The sequence below is a fragment of the Anolis carolinensis genome, chromosome 2 (genome assembly GCF_035594765.1).
Source record: "Anolis carolinensis isolate JA03-04 chromosome 2, rAnoCar3.1.pri, whole genome shotgun sequence".
Classification (NCBI taxonomy): domain Eukaryota; kingdom Metazoa; phylum Chordata; class Lepidosauria; order Squamata; family Dactyloidae; genus Anolis; species Anolis carolinensis.
The window spans coordinates 241,080,061-241,099,805 of NC_085842.1; the positions used below are offsets into that span (position 1 = coordinate 241,080,061).

The 19,745-nt window shown below is 38.4% G+C and overlaps 1 protein-coding gene across 5 annotated transcripts in view; it reads right to left on the minus strand.

Annotated features, from left to right (window-relative positions):
• Positions 1-18,878, minus strand: part of jak2 (Janus kinase 2) — a 118,466-nt gene extending 99,588 nt beyond the window's left edge. For 2 of the 5 annotated variants that reach the window (XM_003216492.4, XM_008103343.3), the window contains exons 1-2: positions 18,533-18,878; positions 16,089-16,161 (exon numbers count right to left, since the gene is read on the minus strand). The gene's annotated coding sequence lies outside the window, so the exon portion shown is untranslated. Of the gene's footprint in view, positions 1-15,904; positions 16,040-16,088; positions 16,162-18,516 lie in introns of all 5 variants that reach the window. The other 3 variants (XM_062971947.1, XM_008103342.3, XM_062971946.1) reach the window with 3 other exon arrangements.
• Between the last annotated feature and the right edge of the window lie 867 nt (positions 18,879-19,745).

Below are 19,745 nucleotides of genomic sequence, written 5' to 3' on the forward strand. Positions count from 1 at the left end.
TATGTATAGTAAATAAATAAATAAATAATAGAATGAATGCAGGTTGACACCACTTTAACTGGCATGGCTCAGTGCTATGGAATCATGGAAGTTATAGTTTGGTGAGCCTTTTGGTAGAGGAAAAATTCTAGTAAAACTAATAATAACAACTACAACAACAACAATATCAATAACAAGGTCAAGGTTTTCCCCTGGCATTATGTCCAGACATGTCTGAATCTGGGTTTGGTGCTCATCTCCTTTTCTAAGCCGAAGAGCCGGAGTTGTCTGTAGATACCTCCAAGGTCATGTGGCCGGCATGACTTCATGGAGCGCTATTACCTTCCCACCGGAGCGGTACCTATTGCATGTTTTCAAACTGCTAGGTTGGCAGAAGCTGAGGCTAACAGTGGGAGCTCACTCTGCTCCCCGGATTCAAACCACCGACCTTTTGGTCAGCAAGTTCAGCAGCTCAGCGGTTTAACCCACTGTTAATACATTATTTGTATTCCTCCCTACCTCCCCAAAGGGACTCAGGATGGATTTCAGCAACACAGACACAAGGCAATCATTCAACTCCCACAATTCCACAATATTGAGCTATACCAGTTAAAGTGGTATAAAACCACAGAAATTATACAGTGTAAATGTACACTAAGGCAATAGTATTACAGTAGAGTCTCACTTATCCAACATTCGCTTATCCAACGTTCTGGATTATCCAACGCATTTTTGTAGTCAATGTTTTCAATATATCGTGATTTTTTGGTGCTAAATTCATAAATACAGTAAAAACTACGTAGCATTACTGCATATTGAACTACTTTTTCTGTCAAATTTGTTGTATAACATGATGTTTTGGTGCTTAATTTGTAAAATCATAACCTAATTTGATGTTGAATAGGCTTCTCCTTAATCTCTCCTTATTATCCAACATATTCACTTATCCAACGTTCTGCCGGCCCATTTATGTTGGATAAGTGAGACTCTACTGTATTTAATTTAAATATTTAGTCTAGTTCACTATAACTATGGTAGCTAGTGGAGACTCTTGCAAATTCGCATGCATTATTTCCTAAAATATGTTAAAAGCACATAAAACTGACTCCAAATTAGTTTTGGCAATTTCACAAAGCCTTGGAACATGAAGAGTCAAAATAAGAAGCAGTTCAAATTAAGAGAGCTGGGGTGCAATAAACATCGGCCAATTTAATGGAGAAGCTGAAAAATATGCAGATTTCTAAATAAATACACTGGATGCATTTGGCACATTATCAAAAATATAAAACTGGCTTAGCAGTGCTGGTTTCCTGTGAGCATCAGGAAGCATTCATCATTCAAAGGCCATTTCCAAATAATTATTTCCCTGTCCTGGGTGATCTGCAGCTTCCTTTCTGAAGCCATTTTCAATTAAATTTGTTCAATTAAATTTCTCATGCTGCTGATTTATATCCAATCTAATAAACTCCTCTGCCAGATAACCCTTTCCCTAACCATCACATAAAATCATGAGTCCCAAGACAGGAAGATAGTCAATTAATGCTTCAACCATGTTTATGTCTGCCCAAAAATCACCGATTTAAAGACAACAGCATGATATGCTGTGAAATTCAAACTTAATGAACAGTGCTTTAGTTTGCTGACAGGGTGGACACTGTACTTCCATAAATCCAATTAGACAGGTGTTTAGCTTTCTGTGCCAAAGAGTGCTTCTGGTTCACCAAACTGCAATTCCCATGATTCTATAACATTGAGCCCTGATAGTTAAAGTAGTGTTAAACTGCATTCATTCTACAGTAGAGACGCAACCCGAGTCTATAGTGATGACGATGTGCTCACACCAAACCAAACACTGATGCAGTTTGCTGGGGTTTGGAGGACAGGGCCCACACAGAAGTGGAAACACTGCAAATAAAAGTGCCATTTTTAAAATGTAAAGGAACACTTTCTAGGAAACTCTGCAGTGTGACTCTAGAAAGAATCCATTGGGTAATTCTACCTACAGATGTAGGATCTGAGTCTTAATCTGCCATGTGTTGGACTAGTAGAAAAACTTACATCATAATAGCTCTTGTTAATCTTCAAGGTATCTTAAAAAAACTTAAGATGCTTTAGTTTTGCAAAAAATCTATTGGTCTGGATTTGGTCATATTTAGAAGAAAGCAAGTGAAATCAATTGGACAAATTAGTTTCAGCCAACTTAAATTCTATTGGTTTCAACTGATTTCAAAGTGAGCAAAGGCACACCTGTACTAATCCTTTATCCCAGTCAATCCGGAGTGTGAAAAAGGAAAGGGGGAAAGAAGGGGATGTGCCTCCTCTTCCCGCTCCCCTTTCCGATATTGCTCTGGCACCTTGGTCGCTATCATTACAGGGGATGAGAAATGGGCATTAGACATGTTGCATCCACTGACCTCCACTAAGACAAAAAGTGGAAGAGGATGCTGAATGACATCCTGTCTCCCCAGGCTGTCTAAGATTAGGGAATACGGGATGGCTGTGCAAAGAGTTTCACCCAGTTCCATGTCGGGTCCAGCTCAACTGCTTACATGAGCTCAAAGTCACTGTTTGCTCCAGATTCTTGGGAAGGATTCAGAGCAACCAATGACTTTTGTTAACATAGTCCAAGGCCACATTAAATGACTTTAGTGCCCATGTTAGTCCGAATCAACTCCTTCTGTCATGGAGTTGATTAGTCTTTCCCTTCGGAATAACAGGTCAGTGTAGGTAAAGGCAAAGATTTTTCCCTGACATTAAATCTAGTCGTGTCCGACTCTGGGGGTTGGTGCTCATCTCCAAGGTCATGTGGCCGGCATGACTGCATGGAGCACTGTTACCTTCCCGCCAGAGCGATACCTATCTACTCACATTTGCATGTTTTCGAACTGCTAGGTTGGCAGAAGCTGGGGCTAACAGCAGGAGCTCACTCCGCTCCCCTGATTTGAACCGGCGACCTTTTGGTCAGCAAGTTCAGCAGCTCAGCGGTTTAATCCGCTGCGCCACCGGGGGCTCCCTAATTCTAGATTCAACTTAACAACACAAGAAACAAATACAATAACAAGGACCAAGGACCATAAACCAAACTGCCTCTGCATGAACTAGAAACAGGGAAATGCACCCTAAGGATCTTTTTGCAGACCTTGCTCTATCCAGACTCCGTAGACTACTGTATTTTCAACAAAAAGGAGATTGAATTCCTTTTTCTGGACGCTCCCACCTTTTAAACAGGTTGCAGAACCAAATTCTGTGCTATTAAATATCAAATAGCATCTGTTTTCCAAATCCTGTTGTGTCCTTCTGAATACATCTAGTTTTCCAGGAGGACTGGCATTTTTGGCAGTCCCTGCTCCACTGCAGTATCCCACTTCTGACATAAACATACAAGGGATATGGAAAAATATTGACCATGCAAACATATGTGATCAAGCACCAAATTCCACTATCACCAAGATGTCCCAACAGAAAGGGGTTTTTTTTAAGAAAGAGTTAGGTGTGAAAATTACTGTCTTTGTGCAGCAAATACAAAGCAGTCATGAGCCACACAATTAACTCAGTTGAGAAAAGTCAGCAGCTAATTTACATAGGTTTCCACAGGCATGAGATTATGAGGCTTAATTCTGAATATACATTAAAGGCTATGTAAACAGGGCATGCAGGATGACTAGTGCTTTAAATTACAACTTTAGTTAGCAAAATTGTTGTATTTAAGAATCTCTAGACACTGGTTATTTCTGCCAAATACAAAATATAAATCTGTAAATAAAAATGCAAAGAATATGAATATACCTGATGTAAATAAAAACATATTGAAACAAAGCAAATATAAACTGGAGAAAAACTTTGGGTTCACTTATTAATCCCTTTTCATAATTGTGGAAAGAAGGCTGTGAGATGGGAGCTCTGTCAAAGCCTCTGAAAATACACAGGATCAGCCTGGAACGAATGAATGGATTAAAAGCATTTATTTAGAATCCCCACCATGAAATACACAAATAATAACATTTAAAATATATCATTTTTATATCACTACAGCACACAAATCTCAGCAGCCAGCAACTGTAATGGCCAAATTACAAAGTGTGTACATTTTGATGCTGTGCATTTCATTGGCAGCAAATACTTTTTTGGGTTACGAGGTTTTGAAAATTGAACTGTGCATTAGATTCAATGGCGCATTAGACTAAAGTAAATATTGTAAATGAGTCAGGGGGTATGTGTGCATATGGATAGATCCGGAAGTAACATTAGCAGCCAAAATGACACTAAAACTACTGTATGTTGGCTAGAGCAGTGGTTCTCAACCTGCGGGTCCCCAGATGTTTTGGTCTTCAACTCCCAGAAATCCATACAGCTGGTAAACTGGCTGGGATTTCTGGGAGTTGTAGGCCAAAACACTTGGGGACCCACAGGTTGAGAACCACTGGGTTAGAAGAAACGGGTAAAGATCACGCAATGGGTTGAATGACTCATTCAAAAACTCCACATCCACGAACCTGCAAGATCTGAATTTCGATAACAGTGTCTCTTGAAGGTCTCTCCTTCACAGCACTGCTGTAAGGCTAATAGCACCTAAAACCAAAATTTTCTAGGTACTTTCAAAAATTACTTAATACATGGCACTTTTTAGATGTTTAGTATGGAAAGTTTAAACTTTTATGCTATTGCCTTATTAATGCTATGGTTCATTTTTTTCTGTAGATAACAAAAATACTGACAACTAAGAATAATGTATGACTCTTTTAACAGAAAGCATAATGAATTACTTTCAGAAAGGCTAGCCACTTTCATAGATTACTTTTACATTAAGTTTAACACTCTGAAACAGATATAAAACAAAATATGATGATGTCATTTACCAAATGTAGCCAAAATCCCCTTAAACTTTCCAACTTGGTACCCCTTTCCATCCAAGAAATTTTATGTGACCACAAGTATAAAGGTATATAAAATAGCTTTTAAAAATCAAACGTTTACTGATAATAAATTAGCCTTTGCAAGGTGTGAGAAACATGCTGGGTTTTTTTCTTTTTGTATAATACATTTTTAATATTTTCTGCAGAGTCTACTGTAAATACTACAAGTTATTGGTAACATTCAGAAACTTTTTACTAGTGCCAAATTTGTCATGGTCCCAGTGTTGAACTAAGGGATTAGGACCCAAAGTTTAAGAAGCAACGCACCGAAGGAATCAGATCCTACCTGATCTTGGAAACTAAACAGGGTCAGTTGTCAGTTCCTTCAGAAAAAGGACGTGAAAAAACCACTTCTGAATATTCCATTGACTAAAAAACCCCAGTGACGAAGTGTGTTAAAGCACTGAGCTGCTGAACTTGCAGACTGAAAGGTTGCAGGTTCAAATCCCAGGAGCGGAGTGAGTGCCCGCTATTAGTTCCAGCTTCTGCCAACCTAGCAGTTCAAAAACATGTAAGTAGATCAATAGCTACCGCTCAGGCGGGAAGGTAACGGCGCTCCATGCAGTCATGCCGGCCACATGACCTTCGAGGTGTCTATGGACAACGCCAGCTCTTCGGCTTAGAAATGGAGATGAGCACCAACCCCCAGAGGCAGACATGACTGGACTTAACGTCAGGGGGAACCTTTATCTTTACCTAAAAAAACCCTATGAAATATTTGGGGTCACCATAATTTGACGAACAACTTGTCAGATTATATTTACAAACAATTTAACTAACACTTGAAAACAGAATAGTGTTCCCTCACTACTTCGTGGTTCACTTTTCGTGGATTCGCTGTTTCGCAGTTTTTCAATAAAGTCTAAAAGACAATTATAAATCATAAAAAATACAATTTACAGCCTAAGGAAGGGAGGAAGGAGAAGCCAAAGGGAGAGAGCTCGGGTGTGGCGCAGGGGGCTCGGGCTGTGGTGCAGGCTGGAGAGCAGCTGCAATGAATCACTGCAATGAATCACTCTGACCAGGAGGTCATGAGTTCAAGGCCCATTCGGAGCCTATGTTTGTCTTGTCTTTGTTCTATGTTAAAAGGCATTGACTGTTTGCCTATATGAGTAATGTGATCCACCCTGAATCCCCTTCGGGGTGAGAAGGGCGGAATATAAATGCTGTAAAATAAATAAATAAATAAAAGAGCCCAAGCAGCAACAGGAGGAGAAGGAGAAGGAGGCAATTTATCAACACACAATTGGTTGATAAATACTTAAAATAGTATATAACTACTAAAATAATGTATAAATATTAAAATAAATATAGTGTCCCTATGCGGATTTTCACTTATTGCGGGTGGTCCTGGAACGTAACCCCCGTGATAAGTGAGGGAACACTGTATATGTAATTTAGATCTTAATACTTTAGCTAACAGTAGAAACCAAGGCTAAACATTTAAATACGGAGAAGTCCAATAAATTCAGAATTAGTCTACTCTAGCTTTATCAAGCTACAGGATTGAACCTTAGACCAGTGGTTCTCAACCTGTGAGTCCCCAGGTGTTTTGGCCTACAACTCCCAGAAACCCCAGCCAGTTTACCAGCTCTTAAGATTTCCACTGACCTAGACTGTATCCAATGGTACTTTTCAGTACCATTGGATACAGTTCAATGATACCAATATCAAACATTTGATACTGATATATGAAAATATCAGTGGGGTAGATTCTTGGTCCGCACTGCATCCTGCCTGAAGCCACGCTGAAAACCCAGAAAATTGGGAGGCCCCTTGGAACAGCTCTGAGAAGGTTCACAAACCACTGAGGGAAGCCGGAAAAAAAATAGATCCAGTCTGATGACAGTAGGCTTCCATTTATCCAGGAAAATGTTGATTTATTTTCTAATCAATTGTACAAATATATACAATTCTGCACAAACAGCTGAGATCAAAAATAGACAAGATTATTATTATTTTTATGCATATACATGAACAAGGTTCACTACAAACATGGCGAAAAATATATAACAAAGAGATAGACATACGCACTGCAATTTTTCTGCATGCATACACCCCTGTTGAATACCATAAGTTTTATTTTTTAAAAACTTGTATAACTGTATAATCCAGAGCTGACCTGCTATGTTTTGAATACTTTGCAGACACCATGTAACACTTAATACAGCTGTAATCACATCAAGAGATTTTCTCAGACCAGACACTGCAAGCATTGGTTAACAAGAATATTGGGCAAACTTTGGGGGCATTTTTTAAAATGAACTGACATGGAATTTTAAAGAATTTTCTTTTCCTTTGCTAGAGTTGCTAAGAAGGCTACTATGAAATTGTTGCTTCAACTATCTCACAGAAAAATATGTTTTATAATGGAATATCAAGTAAATATTACCTTAGAATAATTACTGATATATTATGGGGATGTAAATAACTAGAAAATAGTCAGTATTGTAGAGAAAGCTACACAAAGACACAAGCAGGTAAATTATAAATTCTAAGTAATTAACATCTAAAACTGATAAGAAGATCTGGATGGTAGTTCTCAGAGGTTTTAAAAAACAACTCCCAGAAACCCCACCCAGCATGGCCAATGGTTTGGGATTATGGGAATTAAGTTTAACTCACAGCCCCAGCTAGCATAGGCAATGCTGAAGAAAAATGGGAAATGCAACTCAGCAACATCTTGAGGACTATGAAATTCTCACCCTTGATCTAAGAGAACCAAAGACTGATAGCCACTGATATGAAGAGGAAACACTTCTTCAGAATCTATCATTCCCAACAAGGATTATTTTGAGGTATGAAGCTTATGGGTGGATATCAAAATGTATCGCACTATAAATATAATTGCTTTATTGTTCAAGTTGGGAAGCATGATTGCAGTTCTTACTTATCAGGTAATGGTCAATAATTAATTAACAACAAATATAGTAAAACACCGGAAAAACTAGTAAAAGTGCTCTAATTTTTTTTTGCACTCTTAGAAGTTAATTTTGAGTTGTTTCTTGAAAAATATGATTTGGAATCAGTTTAATCTATTCTGAAAGTTGTACATTTAACTCTTTAAAATACCTTGCAATGCTATAGTCTTGTAAGAAGTCTTCTGCTATTAAGATATAAGCCAAAACCTATCCAGCAAGAAGGTACCATATATACTCGAAGATAAGCTGAGTTTTTCAGCCCTTATTTATGAGCTGAAAAAGCCTCCGCCAGCTTATAATCAGGTCAAGGTCAAGCCGGCAGCAGAGCCTGGAGACCCTTGCTTGCAATATATGATATATTTATCTCTCATCTTACCCTCCCTTATCAGTGTTTTCTTTTCCAATGCCTCCCTCGCTCTTAACCAAGGGAATATTTTGAAAGATAATGAAGCCCTTGCAAGTCAGGAAGAATATATATATACCCATTAATCTTATAGAAGTATTTTTCCCTGAAATATTTGTTAATTTCTGCTACAGATATATAGGCATTTCTCCCTGCAAGCCTTTGCAATCCCTCTATGTACCTTTATATTTGTATCTATCTATCTATATACATTAATTTTATATATGAGTTTCCCCCTCATATGTTTGCAAGTCTTTGCAAATCCTATAAACATTTAGATATCTAGAGATTTCAATGTACTTGTATATCTGTATCTGTGTGTATACCTTATTTTATATATGAATTTTCGCCTCTTATGTTTGCAAGTCTTTGCAAATCCTATACAGATATAATTATCTATATATAGAGAGATGTCTAGATAGATATATATGAATATACAGTAGAATCTCACTTATCCAAGCTAAACGGGCCGGCAGAACCTTGGATAAGCGAATATCTTGGATAATAAGGAGGGATTAAGGAAAAGCCTATTAAACATCAAATTAGGTTATGATTTTACAAATTAAGCACCAAAACATCATGTTATACAACAAATCTGACAGAAAAAGTAGTTCAATACGCAGTAATGTTATGATGTAATTACTGTATTTACGAATTTAGCACCAAAATATCATGATATACATTGACTACAAAAATGCCTTGGATAATCCAGAAGCTTGGATAAGTGAGTCTTGGATAAGTGAGACTCTACTGTAGATATGTAGGGCTTGCAAATACTGCAGGGGAAATGCACACACACACACACACACACACACACACACACAGATTTCTAGATACTGCAGATATAAACATAAATATATCGAGTTTGCAAATATTGCTGGAGGGAAATGCATACATATATAGAGAGGATTTGCAAACGTTTCAGGGGGAAATGCATAGGTGAAATTAGTATATATAATTATAGATCTAAATCTAGCTCTGCATTGTTTATGTAGGCATTGACTGTTTGCCTGTTACTATGTTGGAAGCTGGCCTGAGTCCCCATGGGGAGATAGGGCAGGGTACAAATGAAATTATAATTATTATTATTATTATTATTATTATTTTATTGTTAATACCATATTGTTTTTGTTGACCCTACTTTTCCACTTTCAGAGCTAGTTTACTGTTTTTCTTTGAAATACGGCAAATATTGAAAAACCTTTAACCTACTGATGCCTCAATATAATTTCACTGGGATCTATTTTCATTTTGAAATTTACCAGTAGCTGCTGCATTTTCCACCCTCGGCTTATACTCGAGTCAATAAATTTCCCCACTTTTTGTGGTAAAATTAGGTGCCTCAGCTTATATTAGGGTCAGCTTATACTCGAGTATATATGGTAGTTATTTACAAGGAAGTAATACTGAACAATATAGTCTGCTGTGATGGGCATACCAGCTTCCTCGCTCTTATCTTTCTATCAAGAAAGTTAAATAAAATAACTATAACTATAACTTTCCAATGGGATTTTAATACTGTAATTGATTGTACTCCTTCACATGGTCTGTGGTGCCATCAAGTTTCAGGTCATTTCATTTCATATACCTGGATAAATACGGTGTGAAACATGTTCTTGATTTCTGGCAATTGACTGCACTGTATGCTCTGAAAATCACCTTTCCAATTCTAGCCAAATGCATTAGAAAAGCTTTCCACCGTATTGGCTGAAAAATTCCAAATTGTCTGGGCATACTGAATATTAAAGTATTTTTTAGCTACAACACTAAAACCTAGATTGTTTTTAAATACTATGACCACCTTCATCATTTTTCCTACAGACAAAACCCTAAATACTTCAAAACTAGTCTAAAAACACAGAGAGATTCGTCAAAGATTCTAATATTTTGTGTGGTGCCTTCCATAATGTTGTTCACTTACTTCCCACAACTATAATAGTTTTCACACAATGGCTATTCCATATTCCACAGCACAATGAAAATCAGTTTGCTCTCCAAGGTCACAATAGTACAAAACTCTGTTCTTTAACAGTAATGCTATTTTAAAGAAGGCTTTTTAATTTTTTTATTTTTTGTCTTTTTCCCCCTCACAAAGCAGGCATGAGCAAATTCCACATCTCCATCACATGCAACCCTCAGGCTTGAAGTGTCTGTTGATGCCTGGCTTTCAAGAAGCCTAGGAAATGCCAAAAACGCGGTTTATATTCAACATAACTGGAAGATATCAAACTTGTTAACTGCAATTCTATCACACCTCTTCCACATCAGTTTGTTACCCAGACTAAAAAAAAAACCTTGTAAAACAAATCAAATTGAATTATTTCATATTTAATTTGATGTCAATAAATATAGTGCATTCTAGGGATGGTCAAAGTGTATGTTGTCGCATTATAACTCCGCTCAACCCTAGTGAGCATAGCACCTGATGAAGAACATTACGAGTTTATAGCCTAATATCATTTAGAAGGATCCACATCCCTATTGTACAATTATGGCATTAAACCACACTAAGATCTAGAATAAAAGTTTTCAAACATTCATTCTTACATGAAAGGACCTACTTAATTACCCTCAACAGTTAATTTTAGCCGACATCCTAGGAAAGAGAACTCAATGGAACTGAGGACTCATTCATCCATTAGCATGAGATTTTTTACCAATGTGACAGCTCTTTTTCTGTAGGCTTGTTCATTTTTTTAAACTTGGTCCTAATGCAGATAAATAGTGAAATTGCATTCATTTCAACTTAATTTCCTTTGAATCACGATGAGAGCTGTGATACAAGCACATCATTTTATATTAATTTCAAACAATTTATTTGTTGGTATTTCTCTATAATCCTGTCAGCTATTCCAAGATGTACTCTCTGAAATGCAAACCTATGACTCAGAAATTTTCCACAAACTACTAACAGAGCTGCAGCGAATGAATTCTTGTATTTTCTAATTTGGAAGATGGCTGTATCCCCTAAATTCTGTTGCTTGAGCAACTTAGCAAGTGTGGGGTGGGCTCATTATTGCCCCTCACAAATATCTATAATATTGGCTAACATCTGGTTAATTGATCAGATTAGATCAAGGGAAAAAAGCTAAAAGATCAGGTGATTAATTATAACAAATCCACTGAGAACATCTTAATTCAGTCTAGCCAACTTCTTTAGATCAGGGGTCCTCAAACTTTTTAAGGGGAGGGCTGGTTCATGGTCCCTCAGATTGTTGAGGGGCCGAATTATCATTTGAAAAAAATACATGAACAAATTCCCATGCACACTGCACATGTCTTATTTGCAGTGCAGAAAAAAACCCCAACAACAATTATTTATTTATTTATTTGCTACATTTATACCCCACCCTCTCTCATGCCGAAGGGGACTTAGAGCAGCTTACAAGTTGTATGTACATACAATATATTATATTATTAGCATAGCACAATATTAGCATTATATATTACTATATTGTACTATACCACTATTTCATAATATTATTAGTAATATTACATTTAATATATAACATATAATTAATATTATTATATTATACAATATTATTATATTGTATTATTATTAGCCACCTTGAGTCCCCTATTGGGTGAGAAGGGTGGGGTAGAAATACTGTAATAAATAAATAAATAAATAAATAAATATTATGTTGTATTACATTATAATATTATTATCCATATGTATACACAATATATTATATTATTACCATAGCACAATATTGGTAAATGAAAGAACAATACAATATTTAAAAATAAAAACAATTTTAACCAACATACTCTAAACCTATCAGGATTTCAATAGGAAGTGTGGGCTTGCTTCTGGCCAATGAGATAGTCAAGTTAAGTAAGATTGTTGTTGTTGTGTGCCTTCAAGTCATTTCAGACTTTGGGGGAGCCTAAGTCGAAAAGTGAGGGCGGGGGCCAGGTAAATTACCTTGGAGGGCCGCATCCGGCCCCCGGGCCTTAGTTTGGGGACCCCTGCTTTAGATGATATAACTTTAGAACAATTAACCCTAGAACAAATTATTTGGGGAAAATAACCATGTCACAAATTGAAATTTCCAACAATGCCAGAAATGTGAAAACATTGATGCCCCGGAAGGAGTGTGTTCCCAGAGCTGGCAATATTGAAGATCTTCCTCAATATCTAGTATTGCTCATTGTACAATTTTCCCAGAGAGATATTTTACCGTTTTGGTAGACACAGGGCCTTTCCACACAGACCTATATCCCAGAATATCAAGGCAGAAAATCCCATAATATCTGCTTTGAACTGAGTTATCTGAGTCCACACTGCCATATATTCCAGTTCAAAGATAATGTGGGATTTTATTCAGCTGTATGGAAGGGGCCTAGGATGCAAGGATTTAGATGGCATCCACTAAGGACAATATTCTGTGAACTCACCAGAGCTAGAGTTCATTAAGAGGCAACTCTTGAATGGATTTTAAAAATTAAGGTTTTTAGGGTATAAAATAACAGGACCTACCTGTTTCCCCAAAAATAAGACTGTGTCATATATTAATTTTTGCTCCGAAAGATGCACTAGGTCTTATTTTCAGGGGATGTCTTATTTTTCCACAAAGAAGAATTTGCATTTATTGTTGGACAAAAAAGAGCATTTATTATATACTTGTACAGTAGTTGTTATCACAAACCAGCATAACCAAACTGTGAATCCTATCAAGAATTTCTTGTTACTACCATTATTTCCATGTACAGCAATCCATGGTATGTACATTTACCAATCCTGCATGCTCTGGTGTTTTGTTTGGCGGGCATGCTTCCAAATAAAAACTTTGCTAGGTCTTACTTTTGGGGGAGGACTTATATTTAGAATTCAGCAAAACCTCTACTAGGTCTTATTTTCTGGGGATGTCTTATTTTCAGGGAAACAGGGTATGTAGGGTGCATCTAAAAGCAGAATAAATGGTACAGTATCACCAAAACCTAATGGCAGTAAAATGCACACAAACAGAGTCAGTGAAAAGGGCAAGTTAACTAAACCCAGAATATTTTTGTGTTCTATTTTTGCTGTTTTGTACAAGTTGCCTCTGATTCATGGAGACCACAAGGTGAACTTATCAAAGGGGTTTTCTTGGCAAGATTTGTTAAGGGGAGTTGGCCCGTTGCAATCCTCTGATGCTGAGCAAGTGTGATTTCCCAAAGCCACCCAGTGGGTTTTCATGGCCAAGTGGGGATTTCAACCTTGGTCTCCAAAGTCCCAGTCCAACACAAAAATCACATAGTTGAATATGATACAAATGCCAGATACAGTTTATTATTCTGAATGTTGTCTCCTAAGATAGTTTGAGGTGAAGTATCCAAGTACACTTGTTTTAGTACCTTTGGTCCTCCAGTTCCCAGAAGTCCCAGTCATTATGACCAACACACATGGGATTATGGGAGCGATAGTACAAAACATTTGGAAGAACAGACGTTCCAAACCTTTCATTTCTGAAGATTCCCTTGATCCCTCCCCGGCCACATACCGAGGACCTAAACATTTATAGTGTTATATTTTATCAAGACTGTTTTTGATGCTCTTGTGATTGCTGGAAGAAACTATAAGCCATATTTTAATGTCTCATCTATTTTTTCTATCGACATAAGGGATTTATATTCTAACTCAACCAAATGAAAGCTTCCTCTTTTCAATTCAGAAAACTTAAATAAACTTCTTCTGAATCTCAAAAAGCACCAAAGATTTCTTATGTCAGTTACAATATATACTCTTGTACCGGTTAGTTCCTCGGAAAGTGCAAGGTAAACTGAGAGAGTGGAAAATTCTATTTTGGCATCGCTTAAGCAGTAAACCTTTGAGAAATAGAGAATATTTGACATTTGTCTACAAGTAATGAACAGTTCAGTATTTCATAGAACAGCATTTCAATCTGGAAAAAAGTCCATTAGATCATACATTCAATAAAATGAGTAAAACACACATCTGAAAACTGCACAACTGACTTAATACTCATTTATTTATTCTGGCAAAAAATGACAATGTAAAAAAAGTCCATAGTTGCAAAATGCCACTGTTATATCACTGGAAGCACCAAAGAAGCAGAATGGCGTTGATACCTCTATACACAATCAAATAAACTATTCAAAAAGCACAGAGAACTAACAAAGTCAAACTTGCAAAGTCATGTTTTATGTCATGACATAATTTAAGTTTCCTCCCTCCTTCTGAACTGTAATACAGTTTTTTATTGTCTTAGATGTATAAACAAACACTAATATAAAACTCTTTAATCAGAATAAAGTAAGAATAATGTCATTCACTGGCCCTAAAAAACGGTAAACATAATATTGCATGCAATTACACAAGAGACTTTACCCTTATGTAGCGAAAGTACATTGGGTTTAGAAAGAACGCCTTCCAAAACCATTCTTTACTGCCTCCATTCCCGACATCAGCTACCTCACAAACAGCAAATATGTCATTGTACCCTGCACTACTTTCGTTTTCCAAATGAACTAAGCAATTCCTGCTTTATAAGCTCTTTAAAAGTTTTCTTCCGCAATTGCATAAAGTCTCAGAAAGTCTCCTCAGCTCTCATGTTTCTCCTTACAGCATTCAGAGTGACAAGTACCTGTCTTTAAATGTTTACGTGCTCAGGACTGGAACCATGGCCAAGCCAAAATCCTCTTAGTAATATCTGTCTTTGCTGATCTTTGTGTGTGTGTGTGTGTGTGTATGTGTATGTGTGTGTTGTGTGTGTTACACTATACATGTTCACCATGTAAAAAATAAAATCAACAAAGCACCAGCAGAAAGACTATCATGTAATCTCTGAAGTCACTCAAAGTCGCTGCATTGGGTGAACACATCAGTACAGCGATGGCCTGTCACTCCATTTCTCTTCCCAAATGAGTTTTACACATGGAACAGAAAATGTGTTCATTTAATTTTAAAAACTAAATATCCCCCCAAGCCCTTTCCAAAGCAAGATAACACTCCATAGTTCATCCAATACTATCATCTGCAGAGAGCAAATGTATTTGCCGCACACCAACTGTGATATTCTTTTTTTTTATTGCCTGCAATACAGCCGAGAAGGAAATGACATGAACACGGCAGCAATCCATCAAGCAACGGATACAAATGTCAAGAAGATGGAGTAGATAAGGAAGCCCAAACCTTATCTTCTAACAGAAATGCTATTCTCATTTTCATGTCCCAAGTGTTGCACGCATTTTTCTGAAAATATATTCAGCATGGTAGTTCGCAAAACAGATCTCTAAGGTACAAACTAGATATTATGTTTATTTTATCTCTCCTTAAGGCTGTGGTTCTCAACCTGTGGGTCCCCAGGTGTTTTGGCCTACAACTCCCAGGAATCCCAGCCAGTCTACTAGCTGTTAGGATTTCTGGGAGCTGAAGGCCAAAACATCTGGGGACCCACAGGTTGAGAACCACCGCCCTAGCAGATAGATATAACAGCGGATCACATACTGGGAGAAAAGAGCTTTAAGCTGCTTATCTCATATGACAAATCATAGGCACAAAATTTCAGGTTCATCTGAACCAAAGGTCCTACTCCCATGACTACTTTGACTCAAAAATATGAAAAATCCCATTATTTATTTCCTGTGTCACATGTAATTGGCCTCGGAAACATATCTGTAAACTGACAGCTCATCTTTAGATTCAGTTTATGGGCAGGGAGCGTATAAAAGTTTAAAATTACCTTTGAAAACTACAGAACAAATGGTCTTATTTCCCCAAAAATGATTACTGTCTTAACAATACAAGTCAGTAATTTCAGATCCATGCATTTTGAAGATGTATTGGTCCCTTGCTTGAGCACAGCAGCCTACCCAACCTTAAAAGAAAAAGAAAAAGAAGAGGCATACGTAAAATATATTACAAACCATGGAGAAAAAAGGCCTCTTCTGTCCATGGGGAAACTTCACATCTCTCTTTGACCAGGACTGCTATTACAACCTAAACAGGAGAACAACAACCCTCATTATCTAGGGCTTGGGAGATAACAACTTTTTCGGATTTTGGAACACCTGTACTGGCATATATGGCAGTTAAATTAGATATCTTGGAGGTGGGTTTAAGTCAAAACACAACATTCATTTATGTTTCATATACACGTAGCCCGAAGGTCATTTTACACACAATGTTTTAATAATGTTTTGCATGAAACAAAGCTTATGTACATTGAACCACCTGAAAGCAAAGGTGTCACTATCTCAGACACCTATCTGATCAACTTCAGATATTTCCAACTTAGATATTCCAGATATGGGATGCTTGAAGGATAATTAATTAGCAACATAGGAAATGGCTTGATTTCGAGGATAGGAATTCAGGATAAAAAATGCTCAACCTCTATATGATTAGGAACATCTGAAGTCGCCTTAGCTTAAAGAGGGGAAATCTAGACAAGAGAGCCTCAACTTATACCATCCATGGGGGCCTCTATTTGGGGTTTGTCTCTTTTTTAGGACTTGACAGATTACACTACATAACACGATTTTTGTTCCTGGATTATAAACGTCATTTCCTAGGTTGCTGTGAGTTTTCTGAGCTGTTTGGCCATGTTCCAGAAGCATTCTCTCCTGACGTTTTGCCCATATCTATGACAGGCATCCTCAAAGGTTGTGAAGTCTGTTGGAATATGCCTCACAACTTCTGAGGATGCCTGCCATAGATGTGGGTGAGACGCCAGAAGAGAATGCTTCTGGAACACGGCCATACAGCCCCGTAAATACACAGCAACCCAGTGATTAGGAAATGAAAGTCATTTCCTAATTGGTTATATCATAAAACATTGGAAAAGTTTATTAAACTGCAAAACCTTTGTTTTTGTGGGACATCCTGCAGCAGATTTGCTATACTTTTTCAATGAATATCTCATAGAGTCTCAACCCATTCAACATAGTTTATGGCAGCCACAAAAACCAAGTTTCTGCAGTATAACAACCACTTTCAAAATAAGTACCGCACAACTGAGAAGAATTAACACTTTCAGACAAGGAACAGAAAAAAATTCAAATTTTGTAACGTAGTGTTTTTCACCCTAATAATGTAATATCCAAACACAGAGTTGGAAGAGACCCTGAGGGTCATCCAGTCCCATTCTGCTATGGATGAAAATACAATCAAAGCACTCCTGACAGATGGTCATCCAGCCTCTGTTTAAAAACCTCCACCACACTCCCAGGCATCACATTCAATATAATACACATTAAACAAAACTAAAAAATATCAGAAGAAGGAAAAACAGAGAGAAATATAAAATATTTTGCAAAACACAATTCCAGATTCAGGATGCTAAACCTAGGTGGAATTAATGTAGCGTGGCCCCACTTTGCCTGCAAAGGCTCCATGGTGTGGAATCCTGGGAGCTGTAGTTTGGTAAGGCACTCCTCTTGGACAGAGAAGGCGAAAAACTTTGCAGAGGCACAACTCCCAAGATCCCACAGCATAGAGTCAAGGCTTGAAATTAGTAACTTTTAAGTATGTTTTCTTTTTATCTGTGACTTCTTGTATATACCTGTGTTGTATGCCAATAAAGCAGGCATGGGTAAACTTTGGCCCTCCCTCCAGGTGTTTTGGACTTCAACTCCCACAATTCTTAACAGCCTACTGGCTATTAGGAATTGTGGGAGTTGAAGTCCAAAACACCTGGAGGGAGGGCCCAAGTTTGCCCATGCCTGCAATAAAGGCTGTGTGTGTGAGTCAGGGCATTCGCTTTCTCAGTCTGTTTGGAACTTCAGCTCCCAGAATCCCTGATCCTTGAACATCTGAGGCTGCTGGGAGTTGGAAGATTAGGAGTGGATAAAGGGATGCAGCCTTAGAAGGGAATTGGGAGAGGTGAGATGAGGAGGGTGCATCTACACTGCAGAACTAATCCAGTTTGATACCACTCTTGACAGCCAGGGCTCAATGCTATGGAATCCCACGAGCTGCAGCTCGGGGAGGCACCAGCACCTTGCCAAACTACAACTCCCAGTTCAATTAGGAGTTGGGAAAGGGATGCAGCCTTAGAAGGGAAATGGGAGAGGTGGGATGGGGAGGGTGCATCTACACTGCAGAACTAATCCAGTTTGACACCACTCTTGACAGCCAGGGCTCAATGCTATGGAATCCCAAGAATTGCAGCTCGGGGAGGCACCAGCACCTTGCAAAACTACAACTCCCGTGATGCCAGGGCAGTTCAAGTAGTGTCAAACCGCATTAATTCTACAGTGCAGATGCTCCTTAAGGAGCTGAAAAGTTTTCTGCTACAGAGAGAGAAAGGAAGGAAGACGGAAGAAGGGAGGGAGAAGCAAATCCTCTCAAAACCTGTTGCTGGACTCACTCCTTCCGATCCTCCTCCTGTTGCTGCTATTGATTTCCTCCTCCTCCTCCTCTGTTGTTTCGTTCTTCTTTCTTTCTTTCCGCTACGCGCGTGAAGTTTCCCTCCCCTTTTTATTTTCCGGCAAGGGTTTGGAGAAGAAAAGGATCCTCCGCCTCCCTGCCTTTCCAGCTGCTTTTGAGGCGCCGAAACAGATCCGAGTTTGGCCTGCTCCGGAGAACGGACAGCAAGGAGGAAGGGGAGAGACAGGCAGAGAGAGCCAGGAGAAGGAAGCTGCAAGGAAAGGCGCGCGCCTCCCGGGCCTTGGCTGTCGCGCGCTCGCTCGCTCCCTCGCTCGGCTGCGTCACCGCGCAAAAGGCGAAGCGGCGCGCGGAAGAGGGGGAGGCGGGGCCAAGCTATAGGCTCCTCCCCCTCTTTCCTCTCTTTTGGAACTGCTGCTAGATCAGGCCTGGGCAAACTTTGGCCGTCCTTCCAGGTGTTTTGGACTTCAACTCCCACAGTTCCTACTCTTAATTTTTTTTATGCGTAAAGATATGGGTTGCTATGAGTTTTTCTAGACTGCATGCCCATGTTTCAGGAGCATTCTCTCCTGCGGTTTCGCCCCCACATCTATGACAGGCATCCTCAGAGGTTGTGAGGTATATTGGAAACTAGGCTAGTGAGGTTTATATATCTGTGGAAGGTCCAAAGTGGGAGAAAAAACTGTTGTCTGTTGAAGGCAGTTGTGAACGTTGCAATTAATCACCTTGATTAGCATTGAATAGCCTTTCAGCTTCAAAGCCTGGCTGCTTCCTGCCTGGGGAAATCTTTTTTTGGCAGGTGTTAACTGGCCCTGATTGTTTCCTGTCTGGAAATCCCCTGTTGTTGTTTATTTACTGTCCTGATTTTAGAGTTTTTTAAAAATATTGATAGCCAGATTTTGTTCATTTTCATGGTTTCCTCCTTTCTGTTGAAATTGTCCACATGCTTGTGCATTTCAATGGTTTCTGTGGGTTGTGAGGTATATTGAAAACTAGGTCAGTGAGGTTTATATATTTGTGAAATAATGTTTACAGTGGGAGAAAGAACTCTTGTCTGTTGGAGACAAGTGTAAATGTTGCAATTGATCACCTTGATTAGCATTGAAAAGTCTTGCACCTTTAAAGCCTGGTTGCTTCTTACCTGGGGAAATCCTTTGTTGGGAGGTGTTAGCTGGCCCTGATTGTTTCCTGTCTGA